The 20,486-nt window shown below is 41.1% G+C and overlaps 1 protein-coding gene across 1 annotated transcript in view; it reads right to left on the bottom strand.

The window, feature by feature from the left end:
* Nucleotides 1–18,918, bottom strand: part of TBL1XR1 (TBL1X/Y related 1) — a 62,702-nt gene extending 43,784 nt beyond the window's left edge. Inside the window, exon 1 of the mRNA XM_074152942.1 lies at nt 18,852–18,918. The gene's annotated coding sequence lies outside the window, so the exon portion shown is untranslated. The remainder of the gene's footprint in view (nt 1–18,851) is intronic.
* Between the last annotated feature and the right edge of the window lie 1,568 nt (nt 18,919–20,486).

Raw genomic sequence — 20,486 nt, 5'->3', positions numbered from 1 at the left:
AACAAAGCCACTGATTAAATAGCCCGATTTCTAGAATTTTCAGTAATTTTGGTTTATTTTATAGCATTGTAGTAACGCTTTACTAGAGGGAAAGACAGGTTCTTGGATTTCAGAGTTGCAATTCAATAGGTACATGGAGTTACAACACAGATCGCTCTTGCACTCTCTCGGGAGATTCGAGTTAAATTCTTGGCTCAGGTTTGCAGCGAAAATAAACAGACGGCATTAATCCAGTCACCATTTCTGCATAAATTACGTTAAAAAAACACCCAAACTGTGGTTTACTAAACGACAGCCCAAAAGGCTGTGAATGTATCCGTCAGGACTAACAGCCAAAAGAAGGTGCCTGGCAATTTATTTTTTTAAAATAGCTCTTGTAATCTGTGTATTATCTACTTAACGGAGACAAAAAAAATCACCTCGGGAGAGATGGATTCACAAAGTCAACCGAACGACTCAAACCAGCCTTCCCAGCGCCCGCGGGTCCTCCTCTACGGAAAAGCTTTTGACAAGGAAATAAAGAGTCTACTTTTCTCCACTTTTGGAAGTATTGCAGCTGTACATTGCTTAATAATTTAGTTTATTAAAGGCAACAACTGTCAAAATCTATACAAGCTAATTTGTCGCGCGGCAATTTTACACTATTGGAATCTTGTTATCATCTTAACGCATGCGATCGCTTTCTAACCATGCCTATAATTGGGTTCTCGGCTGTACAGGCCTAAAGACATTAATCCAAAACATCTCCCAATTACACTGAAAAATATGCATGTTTGCGGAAAGTCGCATTACTTAATTGTCACACTTGATGGGCCTTTAATAATAAGAGATTTTAAAAAAACCCTTGCAAAAGAATGCTATTTTTTGGTGCTGTTCAGAAAGTTACGTATTTGTGTAGGAAAATACCACCTCGAGACCTGCAAACACGTACTGAGATACTCGTGGAACATGAGACAAACTGGAGGAAAAAAGGCCAAAACATAAAAATTCATTCAGATGGAAGAATGTATTCTATTCTATGATTCCAAATGTCCATACACCCAAACCAAGAAACCCAGTTATTAAAAAGTCTCGTACCTCAAAACCTGTGTAGGTGTGATAGTTACTCATAGATTTCATTTCTTTACTTCCAACCCATGCAACCGTCTCTTGCCCTTGCCTACAATCCTTCAGAGGCATTGGAATCTCCTTGAATTTGTTGGTAGATCAGCAGAAGTTCAAAACACGAGAAATTTGTATGGGAATTATTGCTTAATATTTCCAGAGCACGGTATTTGACTGTCAGAGGCTTTCCTTGCGGTACCAGGACTGGCATAGATGTAATTTTTAAGATGCTTTAAATGTTGCGGTCTGCTATTTTAGTACTTTGGCAAATACGGTTGACTATTTTTTGATAGAAAAGATTAGCAAGTAAACATTACAAGGACAAGCAGGATTGCCCAGCTGAAGATACGCTTCTTAGCGGAGGAGAAAACATTGATGTTGTCACTTGAAATGCTAGAGAATTTTTGTAAATTTTTAACTTATCAGAGATTTTCTTTTAAAATACTACAGAATCTTAAAATTTGTCTATAAACCTTGGCAAATGAAGTGTGCACCTTGTGATGGATTCTCATGAATACAGAGAAATCAACAGGACGACGTTACATAAAACCACCTTAAAATCGAAATCTTGGGATATGTACAAGAAAACAGAAGCAAGAAGCTTGCTGCAGAGAGTCTGTCCATCCTTCATGGTTTCTTTCACAATTATAACACTATGCATTACACTGAAACACACGCAGAGACACAGCTGTGGCAGCAGAGACAAAATAAAAAGAGCTCATCACCTTCGGAAGGAGACTGAGAGTTGCCAGGAGGGCTCTGAAAGCTCCAAGCCCCGCGTTACGCTTCCCCTAGCATCGATAAACCGTGCCTGTAGCAGCCTGGGTATTAAATTGATTAAAATTAGGGTATTAAAAGAGAGGAAAGTACATTTGCATGTCATTAGGTACTTGGCACTAATATGGGTTTTTCCTCACACTTGCAACCGATGCCGAGAAGACCTTAATGCAGAAGATGCAGTGTGTGGTTGAAGGTACCGCTGACGCTTCCACTGCAAGATGAGTTTCACAGATAACAGCCAGCAGGGGTTTAATCCAGCAACAGCAAACGCTTTCTAGGACACAGCATAAACCTCCGAGGACAACCAGCTAAATGAATAACGTAAACTCTACAGATAGCAGGGAGAACCATTTTTGTTGCCCATGAGTGGAGCGCTCACAGCAAAGTTACTCGCGACAAGAGGGACGAGACGCAAAGAGGACGCACATCAATCCCGCAGTCCCAGCCCCAGGTATCGCAGCACTGCACTGCCAAGGTTAGCGGGATGCATTTAAAAACGCTTGAATAGGTGACAAAACAGATCTAAAAATATATATATGTGTGTGTGTATATATATATATATATAATGCATCTCTCACATATTATATTTTAATTATAAATTCATGTAAGAATTCAAAAAAGGACAAGTATTACATACACTTCCTAATTTACAGATGAGTGTAAGTGGGAGAGGGAAGGCAGGAGGAAAGGTGGAAAGGCAGAAGAGGTACAATCCCACGTAGAATTTTTTCCCATCAGAGCAAACCAGAACATAAGATCTCTGGGGTACAGTAACACGTGTGCTGTGAGAAGTGATGGGCACTTGAACGCACGTTTTACTCTGATCCCAAAGGATAAAGCTTCTTGTGAGATGCTCCTTCTTATTTTATTCCTTCCAACAGAGGTATAAAAACTGCCTTATGTTTTACTCTATACACGGGAAAACATATAATACTGATGCTGATTTAGGACTCGCCGATTAAGGAGACACACAGGCAACGCATGAGTGGTTCTTCTCTTAGGCCTTGGTTCAAGAGGGAGGTTTTGCTTAAGATAGCTGAAGCGCTGTTACTTTGAACCTGCCATCCTCAGAAAGCGGTTTTGAGAAATAAAACCAACTTGGCTTTCAAGCTTTTGGTTGCAAAGGCACATAAGCGTGAATGTTACCGGAGCAAAAGTTTCAGAGTTAAACGTATATGCAAAGGAGGATATACAGCATAGATGAATAATATATGCCTATAAATAAGCAGAAAAATAGACTTAAAATATCCACATAACTATTAATTAGTTATTAATATTAGATCTCTGGTCTATTTCCCTTCAAATTAGCAATTAGCCACCCACCAGCAAAATGTCAATTGCAAAACAAGAGACTATATTTATAGTACAACCTACCTGGAGTTTTGAGAGACATGTCAGCCACTTCTAAATTACAATACCCCTATTGTGTGCCTTCTCAAGTTAACACCTCACTTTCATTATAGTCAGCTATACCTACAAAAGTCACATTAGATTTTAATAGTCTTTATTACATCACATGAGCTGGTGCAAACATTTTTCCATATAGAAGCCTACGTAGAAAGAAAAAAAAAAAAAAAAAGGGGGAGTTTTAAGTAATTCCTGGGTATGAAGCGGGGTCGGACCCTGGCATAGATGTATCTTAAAAGGTCCTGTGCAGCAGGGATGCTGGAGGAAACGGAGGGATTACCGTTCAGGAGACGGTAATAAGAAAATCTTGGATTTAATTGTACTATTTCCCATCCAGAGACTAGCTCTGATTGCACAAGCAACGCATGGTGAGATGCAACGCAAGATACCACCTCATCTTTAGAGTGTATTCATACAGAAGAGTCGCCAAGAAAGGGAAAACAACCTCTCTAACAATATATCTTAGCAATCATAAGATAAGTACCTTACTAGGTCCACACCAAGTGCCCCAGGTACCTACTGAAAGGCAGAGGTCCCTCTATGGCCTCTCCAGCTTCTCTTCTATCATGGAAAACCCATGTATAACCACCATGGGACAGCTCTTCTCTGCAGCTTTTGCACATGATGTAATTCAGGACTTCTCTGGCCAAACCAGACCGTGTTGGGGGAACCTGGTCTAGTGGGAGGTGTCCCTGCCCATGGCAGGGGGTCAGAAGTAGATGATTTTTCAGGTCCCTTCCAACCTAAACCCTTCCGTGATTTCAGGGGAGGTCAAGTGTCACTGCAATGAGTTACATTTTTAAAGAATATGGCCTGTTCCATTGAGTTTTTTCTGGTTTGTCTTATGTGATTTGCCTTTAAAACACTTCTCCTCCCTTCCTCTCTCCAGATGCCTGACACTATCTGCAGAACAGAAGAAGGAGGATCCTGCAGAGGTTCACTGAAGACGGAGAGCTGGCAGGAGAAAGCCTGGCAATACCCACTAAATTGCCTCAAGCCTTCTGCTGAGAGAGAAGTGGGACTCGTTGTTTCAGGCACATTTGCCATAGAGATGAAATAGAAACAGAAAGAATTACACAGAAACAGTTCTCTAAACAAACTTAAGACTAAGGAACACCATCTCCTCAACAAGAGGTGACCTGTGCTCACATTTCGGTGGATAATAGTCTGTTTTATGGTTTTATAGCAGATTAATTTGGAATGCTCAGAAATGTCTGAGATATAAGACTTGAAGCGAAACACAGTAATCATCGCTGCTCATCTTTCCTCTTGATATAAAATCACATCACTCTCCATCAGGTTGCAGAAGCACACTCCTCCTAATAATGCCTTTTACAGAGCTTCCTTCCACAGCTACCTCTTTTATTCTTGTAAGAAATAAAAAAAATCATCCTCCTAGTCTCAGGATTTGCACAAAACCAGGGGCCCTGTGCCAGCTGTTTAATTTCTCATGTATTTATGCATAACAAAGTATTTGTACGAAGAAATCAATTGCGGCTGCAACTAATTCTGCACGTTGCCGATTCACCTTTAAATCCATAGGGAGTGAAGAGAATCCTGAATTATTAAGATCAGGATTTGCTATCTGGGAATGGGATTGTGTATGTTTTTCCATTTCCTAAATTTTGCTTTTATCTTTAAATTCACTTTAGCACTATAGCTATTAGAAACTAGAGGAGTCAAAATTGTGAAAGGGAAACAAGAACTGCAAGAAGAAATAAAATATGAAGCCAGCTGGGATCCAAAGCCACTTTCACCACATGGGATATTTTTATATCCATTGTACATTTTATTTTTTTCTAATAACTGTCACACACGTAAGCAGGAAAGCTGCGAGGTACTTTAAAAGGAGATAAGAAAGAAAAGATGAACGCAGTCCCATCCATCCCTTGCTGGACTTTTCCTTTATATGTGCTGAAAATATTTAAACCTTAAGGAGATTATTTAAAATTTTTCGGGATTAGGGTGGGCTTGACCAGCTCAGGGAAAGGCTCCACTATCAGCAAATTTCATTCAATCAAAGGCTTTGGGGATCCACATGTCTTATACCTATGAATAAATCCTGGAGCCCAGCTATCGATAAGCAAATTTGCCTCTGTGGCTGTGACACTGCAATAAATCTCACACCTCCTGCCTTATATCAAACCAGCACCACGTCAAGACCTAGTTCATATCTTTTGATTTTTCTCCTATCCCAAATCAGTTTACTGCAAGAGCTTATCTTAAAACATGCAAACACTATCAGCAGAAGGAAAAGATTGTATTAATTTAAAAGTTATTTTTTAGTTACACGTATCCGAGGCAAAGCTGGCATTAGAGGGAAGGACATTTTTACAGTTTAATTACTCTTAATAGAAGTAGGGATAGAATTTAGAGGTGTGGGTATGTTATGGAGATGAAGGCAACTGGTTTTCTGGGAAGTCCTGGCTCATACAGATCACTCAAAAAAATCCACAACAAAAACTTCTTCAAACCACAGAAAAAGAACAAGCCAATAACGGACGCTTAACCCTATTGCAGATAGAAAACACCCATTTCTAAGTATACTATGTTTTCAGATGATTATTTCATGTCCCACTGGTTCCCAGTCACTGCTGAGGGCTGTTTCCACCACACAAACCACAGACTGCACAGTTGATCTGGGTACACCTCCTGGTAAGAGTATTCCCCTCAAAGATGCCAAGGAAGCTGCCTTTCCACTGTCTTTAACTGAATTAATTCAGTTAATATATTAACTGAACTGAAAATTATAACTGAATACTCTATTACATACCCACAGAAACAATAAATTCTTTGCCATCACATCCTCCACCTCAACTGCAGTCAAGAAGAGCCAAATCGGATGACCCTGTGCGTTACAGCAAGAAAAGCAGACGCAGTTATTCGCTTGTACAACTTCTGGGGATAAAGATGAGGGCAAAAGCCTGATCCAGGCTATAGAGGGTGGTCAGAGGCAGAAGAATGAGGCAGCACTGTCAAGTGATCATGGACTTCAACTTTGGCTCCTAAATCTGCTAGACTCTTACAAATGTTATTCAAAATATATCAAAAATGTTATTTTCTGCCTCAGGTGGAGCCAACTGGTCTGTCTATTCAGAATAGCAACACCCAGATGACAGAGGTTCGCTGTAGATACGCCGCAACATATATTATTGAAAAAAAACCCCAAATATTAGTTCATTTTGTCAAGAAGTAAACTGAGAGCACTTGCAAAGTAATTACAGGTTTGTAGGGCTTTCTAGAGCTATTGTACTTTACATTTATACTTACATGCTATATTTTTATAAGCTAGAAAAAGATAATAGCAGATCCATTTTTGTTCCCTTCATATCGAGAAGCAAACTATTTAAGCACTAACTACCCCTGACAATGCAATTAAAACCTGACCCAATTTTCTAGACACAAACGAGCTGCTTTTTTCACAGCACAGCCACGGGTAACCAAATTCATCCCTATTTACCCTGCCCCTAATTCCCTTCGTAACACTGAAATCAGAGAAAAAAAAAAACCCAAGGCTACTACAAATCGGTGCCTGGGAAGAGGATGAGCAGGAGTGGGCACAGGGGAGTGGGTGACAAACCACCCAGGTGGACTTCGATGGTGTGGAGAGAAGGAGAAGCCAAAGGAGATGATGTGCAGGGTTTAAATCACTTCTCGGCACTGGAAAACAGACACAGAGTGAATTACAAGGCTGCAAGGCCAGGTTTATATAAAACCAAAAAACCTCTGGCAGTCATCATCTTTACTATCTGCGTATAAATCACAGCGTGCCTTGATACAAACCCTTGTAAAAACTCTGATGTGGTTCGACACACTTGGAGAAAACATACAAAAGAGATCTACAAAACACACAATTAAAAACCAACACATGCAACAGATCATGGAGATTTTACTCATTTCACTTAATTTTTTTTTCTATTCTATTCCAGGCACCTCCCTTTTTACTCAAAGAACCTTCACAACAATTAAAACCAGCCGTTAGGAACATTATTATTACCACTATTTATTTGAATAACAGCCCCATCCAAAAGACCCTTTTTCAAGAAGGGGGGGCCCCATTTGTGCTAACGTTGCATAAACATGTAAGGCTTCATTCCTGTGCTGAAGAGATTGTAATCTAACCAGACGAGGTCGATAAACAACATAAAAGCAAAATGTCAACAATAAAAAAAAAAAAAAAATCTCCCATGCAGGACTTTTGTTGTTTTGTTTTAATATATTTTCTTTAGACCATCTGCTACTCTTTCTTACTGAGATCCTCCAGATCAACTGCATCACTGCTGCTGAGCCTGTCCTCCTAGCACATCCCATAATAAATAAAAAAAAAAAAAAAATAATAATAAAAAATCCTCTTCTGTGGGAGACAAAAAAACACTGAAGAGACTTCAAAGATAATGAAAGTGCCAAGATGTAACACAGCTCTTCTAGGCATTCCTGAAAGTGCCGGCTGTTTCTGAGTTAGGATAAATGCGATGTTGAATATTGCCATCTCCATCTAAATTCAGTAACTTCTTCTCCTATCAGTGAAATATTTGCAGTTCTGAACGAGGATTAAATGCTAGCCCTTGCTTTATGTGCGAAAAAACTAGATAAAGAGCTATATAAGAAGGATATTCTGCGGAAAAAAACCTGTATACAGCTAGAAGTGAGAGAATGTGATTTCTCTTTATTTTCTAAACCTACAGCAAACAGCCTCCCACTGGTAAGTCCTGGCTCAGCCCCAGCGAGGGCGGCAGAAATACAGGTACTGAGGTAGAAAGTGCCTTATAAAAGAGCTGAAGCTCTACAAATTTGCAGCCTTTATTCTAGTGTGAGGCAAAACATTACACACACGCTCCTGCCTGCCTTGGATGCTTTCTTCATTCCGCAAGTATTTAGTAGATATAAGATTCCCCAAACAAACGATTTTTCTAGGCGTTACTAAAAAAATCCATACAGCTCGCCTAGATTTGGTTAAAAGTGATAAATAGATGCGTTTCCTACAGCAAAGTCCACGCTTTCCAGATCCTACAGTCGCTTCTCTCATTGCAACTTAGCACAGGAGAAAGGAAGCAAAACCCCTTCTTCAAAATGCTCCGTTTCGGAGGATTTTTTGGCATTCACCGAAAAATCGTCCCTCTCCCCCTTTTAGGATACTCCCGACTTTTTGACAGCATTGTTTTTTTCATTTAACACACAATGTCGATCGTGAAATTCTTCTAGGAATACACAGCAAGTCAGAGAACGCTTTTACCTATTGACAAATCCACTAGACTTAAGGAATAGAAGTGTTTCCCCACCCAATTCTTCAACTGAGTTCCCTAATTATAGCAGTTTTATCTACCATAGGAGAGCAGAGGCTCTGTATAGCACACTGGGAATTTAAAGTCAGAATAGCCACAAAATTCCTCTTCAAATACCCTAAAACCACGGATGTGTTAATGTCGTACCATTGTTTCTCAGCCCTGACACTGGGTGCAGCAAGTTGCTCACGCGGACGAGCCACCAAATCTTCCAAACTTGTCCCAGGTGATACTCAGCTCCCATAAACTACCCAAGGAAAGGCTGCCAACACCTCTCACCGGGCAATCACGTCTCACCCACTTCTGTTCCCAAACAGACCCTTTCAGTTGACTTCTAGGCAATTTTCATGGGTGTAGCCAGAGGAGGTATGTGACACAGGGCTAGATTTTTTTTTTTTTTTAATTTTTTTTTCTATATAACTACTCTGACACGCATTCATTTTCCAATGGAAGATTCCCAGGGAGGTAGCTCTGTTCAAAACACAAACGGCAGGCTGCCAGGGCAAAAGAATAAGGAAGCAAGTGTGTTTTTCTCTGACCCGGATCTCCTCCTGGGATCTCCAAGCTCCCTTCCCTACCCAGAGCACTGAGCCGACAAACCACTGCGGATTTTCCAGTGGATGGAGTTATAAGTCACAAAAATATGTGGAACAATTAACTTTGCTTAAGCTACGGCGCTTTTTCTTCAAAAGCAAGCACTGGGGTTCCAAACCGATGAGTCTTGCATAGCTGAGATCTTTTTAAGTAGATGTCACTCGCTGCAGCTGTAACTTGGCACTTCCAGCAATTCTCCGCTCAAGCTCTGCCTCTGCTGATGTTTCTCCACTCGTGCCTTGTCCAAAAATTCCCAGATCAATCCTGGAGTAACAACAGAACCTTACAAACCCCAAAACTAAGTTTTTTCCATAGGTTTACTATGTATAGATGTCACGAGTTCTCTTTGGAAGGCTTTAGAATTTACATACATAACACTCCTTTTCAAAGCATAAATTCAAAGACATTTCCATAACAGATTAAACCGTTTTGCAAGTCAGACAAAAAAATGAGTCCGAGACCTGTTCCGTGCTTCTGAATTTGCTGAGCCATAATGCTCGTATTCATTATATTGTTTTTCTCCCAGGCGGCAGTTTCTGTCCCGTGTTCCTAACAGGAAGACGTGATTTACTTCTCTACGTGTCAAATTTGCTAATCTGGCAAAAACAGAACCCAGCTGAAAGAGCGCTGATGTTCTCTCCGAGTTACACAACAGTAAGCTCTCACCTTTCAAAGACAAACCTTGGTATTCCACAAACCAGCTGTGCTTGTTGGGAAGACCCCCAGGCTCCCCCCTTGAGCCCACTCTGGATTAACGAATGTCCATCTCAAAACTAGCAAGGGATTTTTTGCCTCACATTGTATTATGGGAAGATTATCCCAAAATCTTACTCCCCTGATGGATGGATGAGATCTGTTTTCCAATTTCTAGCCTGAATATACTCCTTGCTAAGATATACATATTTTGAAGTCATATGTGTCTATTTTGATTATAAATATATACACACACACACACACAAAATGCAGAGTAGCAACCTTTCCTCAGTTCCCTTCCAACACAAACCCAGAGCTCCCATGAGCTCCAGACACGGGGGTGTTTAGGACTAAGATATTTCAGAAGATCGGGGTTACATCAAGCCACGTGACATTCATTCTTCTTCCAAACATGCTCCAATGCACGTCCGACAAAAAGCAGCCTGATTAAAATGAGAAGCAGCGACAGTCCAAGGTGTATTGCCAACCTCAGCTGGGTAGTCACACAGTCATAGAATGGTTTGGGTTGGAAGGGACCTTAAGGACCATCCAGTTCCAACCCCCCTGCCCTGGGCAGGGACACCTCCCACCAGACCAGGTGGCTCAAAGCCCCATCCAGCCTGGCCTTGAACACCTCCAGGGATGGGGCAGCCACAGCTTCTCTGGGCAACCTGGGCCCCTCAACACCCTCACAGCAAAGAATTTCCTCCTAATATCTCATCTAAATCTCCCCTCTTTCAGTTTAAAACTGTTCCCCCTTGTCCTATGGCTCCACTCCCTGATGAAGAGTCCCTCCCCATCTCTCCTGTAGCCCCCTTTAGGTAATGCCTGCAGCTGCCACGGCATCATCATAATGCGAGACAAAAATCAGCAGTTTATTTAGTTTGGGTTAGGCGAAAAAGGAAATTCAATTGAAATACACGGACCACCATAGAGACAACCACAGCGCGTGTGGCTGAAAAACCAAAAAAAGAGGCAATGCTTGTTCCCATAGGCTACGAGGAGACAGACCTGCCGAGAAACTTCAGTCACCTTCGGCAAAGAGGTGGAAAAAAACTGGATGGGTCAATGAAAGAGACTTCGCTTCACAGCAGCCTATTCCTGACGGCTTCCAGCTTTGGGCAAAAACCAGGACACACAAGAAGAGCCTGCCCACTGAGTGCGGTGGACTTTCAACCGGGTTTCCAGTAAACCACCACATCATAGGAGATATCCAAGTAATAACCCAAACGGAACGACTCAGCACAAAAGGATTTGGGGTTTCGAAAAAGTTAAATATAAAAGAAAGTGGGAATTAGGCGAGTGGAAAGGTATGCCAACAATCCGCTCTGAGCTGCATTCACAGGCACAAGCTCATAAGCAAAGCAGTTACTTTATCGTAAAAAGCATGAACTCTGCAGGAGAAAAGGCAGCAACGACCTTGCCCAGAGAGCAACACGTCACCTCGGGGCTGCCCATGGTAGGAAATAACAATTCGTACAGTATCTTCTCGTCAGAGCAAATCCCAGCATCTCTAAGGCTGCTTCCATCTGGAATTTATGTAATTAACAGTCGTCTCTTCACGGCGGGTCCCTGGGATCAGATACCCTGAACCTGCTCCTCAGGTTCCTTCCCGTTTCCCAGATGGTCAGTCTCCAGAAAACACCTTCTGCGCCTCAGCCACTTCTTGGTTAAATCCGATTTTGATGGCTCATTAGAAGAATAATTCATCAACCGTTGCGAGAATAGCTGTTATAAATTTGTTTTCTATGTAAATCAGGCTCCATGCAACTCAGATGGAATTCCAGCCTTTTCAAACACATTTTAATGTGAAGTGCTGACATCAAGTCTTAAGTTCATTTGATTATTTTTTCCATTTATATTATTAGTAATCAGTTTTTCTGGCACTCTTTTCTGTTCCAGTTCAATCACTCAGTTGAATTAGTTGAACTCCTGGTGAACCGCACCGAAAAAAAAGGAAAATTAACTAATGCCTCATTTGATCTTGTGACCATAAAACTTGTGTTTTCATTCCCTCTTTAACCTTTGACCGTCTATTTTTTCCCCTTAATTTGTGTGTTATGTACCTGATAGTTTTAAATTTGTTTCTTTTATTCACGAAAAAAGCAGCCGCTCCGACGCCTGAGCTGCCCTCTATTCATTTGAGCCGTCGCTGACTTTAGTTTACATTCTCGGTAACAAAAATGCACGTAAAATCACTTCTTCATAGTCCCTCGTAGATGCGCGTTATTAGACTCACTGCATTCTCCTCACTCAGAAGTACACGCCTGTTTTCATAAAAATTGGCAACTATGCTAATAAAGCTTAGAAAGGAGTGAAATGGCTGATTTCATAAAAGCTCATTTGCCAGTTTGTTACTTTATTAAACTCCTCTCCTTTTCATATTCTTATGATGAACTTAAACTACAGGGTTTTTTGTTTTGTTTTGTTTTTTAAATAGATGACAAACACCTAAACACGTGATAAAACAATAAAGCATTTTTAAAACACCTGCAGACCATAATAAAATATGGTCCACCTACAGCCAAAAGAAATTAAACGAAAGGGGAAAAATTCATGAAAATCATTAATGAGGACAAATATTCCAACTATGGCTCACGTTTGACGTCAATAGCCTCCAACTTGTGCGAATATTAAATTCATGGATGTCAATCCTACATCCGTATGTCAAATATCAACCCCGGGAGGATTCGGTTCTCTTATCTTGAATAGATTTTGATATATGTTCATTAAATCACAGCAAGAACATCACACATGACCTTCATTTCCAAATACGGCTGCACTAAGCCAGCGACCACAATCTTTATTGCTATTTATTTGGTGAACTAGAGAATTGGCACAGAAGTACAGACTTTTAGATCTGGCATCCGTGTTGGTGGCCACCCAGACGCGGGTTCCCTGGTCGTTGGTGGCCAGCAGGGCTCAGTTTCTCCCAAGCAAATAAAAATCAGTATATTCAGTATCGTTCCCCCCCACCAACCTACAGACTTCCTGTTGTTCTGCAGCAACACTCGTTAACTCCCAGCATCAACACCATGGAGACTAAGGGCAGCTTTTACTTTTATTGACTTGAACTAATATCAACTTTCTGTTGACAACAAGGAAACCAGGATGAAGACCTGATTGTGGAAGTGACACATTAACATGATCTGCTGTGAAATAAGCCCTGCTCTTCTCCGGAAGGTAACGCTCACGTGGGTGGACACAAAAGAGCCCGTCCTTTGGTTTTCTCTACAGCATCCTACTTCACGTACACATTTTTTAAAACATTCAAACTGTCAAGAACATTGAAAAGCTGTATTTCTAATTCTTTCACATATTAGAGCGGGGAAAGGGTCATTTCAGGACACACAATCTTCACCACAGGCACACGGCAGTGAACCCACAGCAGAAATATAAAATCTCCCTCTCCTCTAAAGCAGATGGCACGCTGAGCAAGGAAGATATAATCCAATGCTAGCTGCACTTCTACTGCTGCTATTAACTATTGAACTAAAACCAGTATAAAATGGTAAAGACAGAAAAACCCAAGGCGGGGAGGTGAAGAAGGAGGAAGACGACAAGGAAAAAACCCACAGATTAAAAAAGCTGTAACCTAAAACAACCTATTGCAACAGAAACAGCCTCTTTTCGGGCCCATTTAAGATTTAAACCATGGGAATGGCAATAAGCAAACAACAACAAGGGCCCTCATCCTGGTTTAGAGGACGTCCCCCCAGTTTGAGGAACTGGCCCCATTCCCTTTGCTCCTGTGATTGCACTGCGCTGGGCACCTGCCAGGGGCTACATCTCTCGGCTGCTTCGATAATTACATATTTATGATTCTGCCGAGAATTCTGAGTCAAAGCTTATTTCTGAACGGTAAAACACTTAGAGAATCAGCAGAGAAAGTTCTCTGGCAAACGCTGCTTCAAAATAGAGCCACCACTTCTCAAATTTTTTAAAGACAGCAGTTTCCCTTTCAGTTGATTCATTCAGTAGCGAAGTTTAGCTAATGGTAGAAAAGGGAGGCAAGGGATGTTTTCCCTCTGAATCAGAACGGGATCTCACTAGTGTGTTTACTTGCTTTCTGCAAAAAAACTCCAGAAAATTAAAAAACCCTTTCAAAAATAGATCAGAATGCAGCAGTACATAATTTTTTTAACGCTTATCACAGTACGCACCCTACCACACCACAATTTTTCTTCCGTATCACATTATTAGCGCTTCCTCTTCAACACATATACCACTAGATCAGCTAATTCACACCGATCCAATAAACAGAATTTATGGATGAACACTCTGAAATATCACTGTTCAGCTGTAACAAATCATCGGACAAAATACATTGTACTTCACCTTCATTGGTAACAGCTCCCATTGATTTTAGAAGGAGCAGAACAGTCCAAAAGTTCATGTTGTCACTTAGACTATTTCAGAAACTGCCAGACATGCATCTATTTATTTTTTTTTAGTTTTAAAGGTGTACTCCGTAAACCGTACAACCAACAGTCTCAATAATAAATTTCACGCGCGCTTTTAGGCCCCGCCATTGAAAACACTTTCAAGCTTGGTTAGCTTTATGCATGCGAGTCCTCCTTATTTATATCCCAAAAGGACTATTTCTACACTTGAAGATGCACTGATGCACACACGTGTGCATTTGAAGAATAAGGGCGTTAGTCTTGCAGGGTTATTTGTTTTGAAGCATCTATTCACGTCGCTTGCAGCCAACATCTGAAGTGCTGCCAAGTTTCATAAACTCTTGAAAGCAGGGGTCCCTGTTCTCAGGGTAATGAAAACCAACCTTCAGCTTTACCATCTCTCAAAGGTCTGCCCACCTGCAGATAGTCTTTTGTACACATTTAATAGCTGTAAGATGACATTCGGCTCCTGTTGAAACAAAGTCAATTTTGCAATTCCCATGCAAACCCTGGAGCCAGAAGCATGGACCTCCCATTGTCCTTGGCAGGCACCGGCAGAAGCCGGGCTTCCACACCAAACCCAGCTCCTCCAGTTCTGGGTGCAGGCTCCTGTCCTCTCACTTGCTGGTCTTCCTTTGCATGAAACCATTTTGACATAATGGACTGGCAGAAGATTAACCTGGCAGATAGATCACAATTTAGGTGATCAGCATTGAAGCTGTGGCTGCCCCATCCCTGGAGGGGTTCAAGACCAGGCCGGATGGGGCTTTGAGCAACCTGGTCCAGCGGGAGGTGTCCCTGACCAGGGCAGGGGGTTGGAACTCGATGATCTTTCAGGTCCCTTCCAACCCAAACCATTCTATGATTCTATGGGTTTAGCTGTCGTGGAATAGTTATATTCATTTATTCCGTCAGCTGTCTTCTGAGGAGTGGTAAAGGTCGCAGGATGACACTACAGAAGGCACCACAAAGGGGTTTGAAGAAAAAGCCTTGTGGAAATTTTTGTAGACATCTTCCACTCCCTTCACTGAATGCCTTTTTCTTTGGAGTGACTAATTCATCCTCCCCAGCTCCTCCAACCACTCCTGCCGTTTCTGGTCTAAATCCGCCAGGCAGATAATCACGTTGAGGTGTTGCACCCATGGAATTTCCAAGAAACTCATTGCCTGCAGAGCTGTTCTCCTGGAAGAGGTCTCTTACACGTACAACAGTTGATGTAACACCTAATGGGTGGGTTACAACTTCAAAGCACAATATGACATATCCACCTAGAAGTAGACAACATTGAAAAGAATGGATTTAAAGCACCTACTTTGTATTTCCCTCAAGAGACTGAGGACATGATTTAGCAGTTGATGACCCCGCTTTCCTGGAGACGAAGTAACTCTGTGCTCACTGCTTGTCCTCAGCCTTCGCCTGTGTCAGCTTGTAATAAATGATAAAATCCTCTATTCTCTTCCACGGGAGACCTTTTTAACTGATCAGTGAGTTGATCTTTGCCACTAACCATGTAGTAAGAGGTGGAGCCGAGAACCTGGGCAGAGTGTTTTTCAGGATGCCTCTCAGAAGGCCACTGTGTTGCCTTTCTCACTACGATTCTTCCATAGCCCTTTTGGGTTACTTCCTGAGAAATTAAATCCATGACAGCAAGCTGTTGTGTGACGGTCACAAACTGGTACTTCCCAGCTTTCTCTAAGTTCCTGGGCTTTGCACACGCCTTTTTACGTATGTGAATATACATATATAGAGATAAATGCACACGCAAGCACACCCATATAGAGCCACACATATTTAAATACACACACCTGCTTCCATCGCTGGTAGAAGACAGTTAGTTCTACTTCTAAAACTCGCAGGAGAAGCCTTGCAAAGTCTGATGAAAATCCCTCTCAGAGAAGCTGCCTGTTCCAACATGTAACAAGAAAATTCATGTGCTAAAGCCTTTGTGGAAAGCCTGACGTGATTTTCTTGCCTCGGCCAAAGGTCCAGGACTTTCGATTTTTATTTCCAACACATTCATGGGTCCTTGTGACCACGGATTAAGTACCCAGTTATCAGCCTCTAAATGAACCTTTGAAATCCCAGAAAAAGTAGCATTGTACACTAATTTTCCTTCACTTAACAGGCCTTTTTTGTTAAGCCTTTGCACATCTTTCCTTTGGGACTCTGGGGAACATTACAGGTGTCCAGAAGAATGGGAAGGAGAACTTACATCAACTGAAGTTGTTGAACATACTCTCTTCTAGCAGGCTGTATCACAGTATAAATGTTTAATTTTAAAAAAAATAAAAATTGCCAACAATTCCAGTATTTTTAAGGAGTAACTGACATTTTACCCTAGTTAATTATCATTTAACATATCACATTGATGCAAAAAATAAACATCTTGTAATTACCTTCAAAATAGAAAGGCAGAGAAAGAACAAAAGAGCATGTGTAACTTCTGCATTTTACTTTTTTATTTTGGAGTACTAAGATATGGAACTGACAATCACGACTAAAAAAGCCGATCAAAAATGCCAGTATCATTTCTCAAGGGAATCAGAAAAGTATTTCTGATTGAAATATCTGTATCGAACACGGGGGAGCCAAGTTAAACCAAGTCTTGTTCGGGAAAACATCACAAACTGCTTTTTTAAGGTCACCCTCTGGCCCGTACTTTGTCTACGAACATCAGACAGAAAAACAACCTAATAAAAACTGATAAAAGTCTTTTTTACTATAAACATGATTAAGTTATGATTACTTTTGGGATGATGAAGAACATGTCTAGCTTGTCTCTTAAATCTACGTTCAAACTGTTTCAAAGTTAATTAAGAGATGAGTGACTGTTTAGAAATCACTAGAATAATAAAATATAACAACTTATAGCACAAAAGCGGCCCTTAAAGAAAAGAGTGGGGAGTATTTCACTTCACTCCAAGTAACAGTTGAGTATGTTTTATGATCGCTGTAACAACTAGCATGCCTTTGAGACCGTGCAATTCTGAATTTCTAATATAATTTGTAGGGGGAAAATTAGGACAAAATGCAGTAACATTTGAAGTACAGTCTCTCAGTATTTTAAAATTTTATGAAGTATAAGGACTAGGTTAATATGGAATGAGTCATGTTTTTAAGAGAAGCAGTAATACAGACCTGTATTTCAAATCATAACTAAAACCATTCTCAACTAATACAAAATAAAAAGAAATCAGAGTAGCTTTTTGTTGGAAAAATGTCAACGCCAACGACGAAAACTGAAAAAAAAAAAAAAAACAAAAACCCAGAAAAGGCTGAAAGTGCTGCTAGTTCCAGTTTGGGAAAGTGAAAAGACCAGGGTAAGCGACCAGCTAAAAATCACACCTTCTCACACATCGAATCCCTTCCCACCAGCTGAAATTCATCCCAAATCAACAGAAACGTTAGACATACCAACTCAGGCTGTTAAATGACATACACATTTGGTGCAGATCTTCTGATTTCAGAGTTGTATTTGCTTTATTTCCTGCAAAATATTTGCTGCATTACAGTTCAACCCCATGACATCTTCCGAGAGTCACCAGAATTACTTACTACATTTCAAAGTCAAGCAGTTACATCCAAGCAAACTCCTTGGAGTGTCATTTTTTCCTCGCGGGGCAAAGCCCATGGAGTTGCAAAGGTATAAGAGAGGCTAGAATTTATTTACATATTCTTTGGATCCATACACTCCCGTGCAAACCAACGGTACCCAGCTCAGCTCTCAGATCCCAAATTGAGTTTTCAAAGCCAGTGGTTAGAAATATTATCCCTTTACTCCTGCCCCCGAGCACAAGGATCTAGAGATGCTTGAAATACAAAACGCAGGCCGCCACTTTATGCATTTATTTCTTAAGGCTAATGCTGCAATTACCATTCTCACAGTACACCTCAACTGTGACAACACAAGATACCAAAACCGCTTAATTTGATCAAAGCTGGAGCAGTAAATTCCAGTCCAGACCTCGCTTCTGCCTTCCATCTGTGCAACTCTCAGGAAGCATAAATAAACCAGAAAGACAGCCCACAAATACGAACTTCCAGTATTCTGTAGCCTTCACTTTCCAGAGATGGAATAAGATCACATCAACCAAGCCCCTTTCTATCTGAGCTAAGATTTTATCTTCACTAGTCTCGTGCTGCCAAACGTGATAAAGCAAAATACACCTGGCACTGCATAATTATATTTATTTTTTTTTATAGGAGAAGCTGTTAGTACTGAAACAAACTGCAGAAAGCACCCAACTGGGGGCAATAGAGCACTCGGCTCAGCTACGGCTTGCCCCAAACCAGGCTTTTGGCCAAAAGAGGAAACAAAACCAGTCACCAACAGGATGAGCTGCTGTTATTCTCAAGTCACACTTCTCGCTTCAAAATTAACACGCTGCCCTGTTTTCCACAGGGCAAAATCCAGGTGCAATTGCAATATCTTTGTCAAACAGAATAATGGTCTAGATCTTTCTTAAAAAATTAATATAATCCACTAAAGAGTGGTTATTCTAAAGATACTATTTGCAATACAAGACAGCTTAGGGTCTATCTGCAGGAAGGAACCACACCACCTTTAGTTGGTTAAAAAGGTACTTACCATTGGCAGTGCATTGATATGCGGAAGTTTTCCTCACAGGTGCCTCTTGCCACAGAAGGGTGATGCTGAGAAGGAAATAAGAAGACAGAACAGGAAGCATTAATATTTATTATTTTGAATTAACACTTAACACAATAAAATGTTATCAAGTGTGGGCCTTCGTGGCTCTCGCAGCCTTTTCCGTCAGAGGAATTGAGCGATTTCCACTGAATTTGCGCGCAGCGCACGATCCCTTTTGCTTTGGAAATAGACATGGGAGCTTGGATACATCCTGCCGCTACCCACATCATCCCAACCGCTCCTGCGGGGAACTTGAAACACAGACTTTTGAACAAATAAGCCCGGCGAATGAATACTTGTACCGTCAGACCTCCAGACAGTCGCACCCATTCAGCGGGAGCGTACAACAAACAAGACAACCTGTGTATAAAAATCCTGATGGCTGGATTTTGCCTTTGCTCTCCAGAAAAGGCTTCGGGAAGTTAACCGGGTAAAGTAGGCAGTTTACAGCATCTTCTGCACATGCCAAATTCCTTTCTGGAAATAAACCTCAGCTACCGACTTCTAAACACTCTGAAAAGCCCCAAATAAAAAAATCAACATTCCCGCGGTTTCACTTCCAAAATGGTTACATCCACTGAAAAAACCAGTAAAAAATAGAAATGTTTTCCTAACAGATATTGCACTAAATAACTCCATTTATGTACACAGGTGTCCCCATGCACCCAGGTAGCGCAAACTCCTGCAGTGACCTCAGTAATTAAAAGAAACCACCCCAGCTCATACTAGTTGCTGGCTACATTTGAGAACGTGGACGTAATAAAAGCCTTCCTAGTGCAATACTCAAGAGAAATCTTTCCTATCTTCAAAAACCAAATCAAAACATAATCAAAAAAAATCCACGTTCTCCTACATTTTAGTAATTTTCCTTATATATCAATAGTAATTTTCTGCATCTAATAATAAAATAGTTAAGTATAAGCAAACACATTTAGATGTCTAAATATGCGTTAACTCCATCCATTGAATTACCCATTTTTATTCAGTCATGACAAATGATTTTTATTCACACTAATATCCCCGAGTGGTTGCTCTCCATACAAATACTTGCCAGACTACTTTTCTTGTTAGGAAATAATCTAATCACCCACTCAACCAGAAGGGAAGGGGACAGATGGACAGAATGAGTAATAAACTATTAACCAACTATTTTTAGATTAAACTACGTACAAAGCATCCGTAAACTGTTCAAAACTTTTACTAGGAGTAAAGAATACGGTTTTCGGGGCTCATGATCAACACAAAGTTCTTGCGTGCAATTTTCAAGCTCAAGCAGTAGGATGGGGTGGATCAAGAAGAGTGTGACCAGCAGGTCGAGGGAGGTTATCCTGCCCCTCTGCTCTGCCCTGGTGAGGCCCCAGCTGGAGCACTGGGTCCAGTTCTGGGCTCCCCAGTTCAAGAAGGACAGGCAACTGCTGGAGAGGGTACAGCAGAGGGCTACAAAGATGACGAAGGGCCTGGAGAACCTCTCTGATTAGGAAAGGCTGAGGGACTTGGGTCTTTTTAGTGTGGAGAAGAGAAGGCTGAGGGGGGATCTGATCAACACCTATAAATACTTAAAGGGAGGGTGTCAGG

The sequence above is a fragment of the Numenius arquata genome, chromosome 9 (assembly GCF_964106895.1).
Source record: "Numenius arquata chromosome 9, bNumArq3.hap1.1, whole genome shotgun sequence".
Lineage (NCBI taxonomy): Eukaryota > Metazoa > Chordata > Aves > Charadriiformes > Scolopacidae > Numenius > Numenius arquata.
This window is presented reverse-complemented; position numbering and strand designations above follow the sequence as displayed.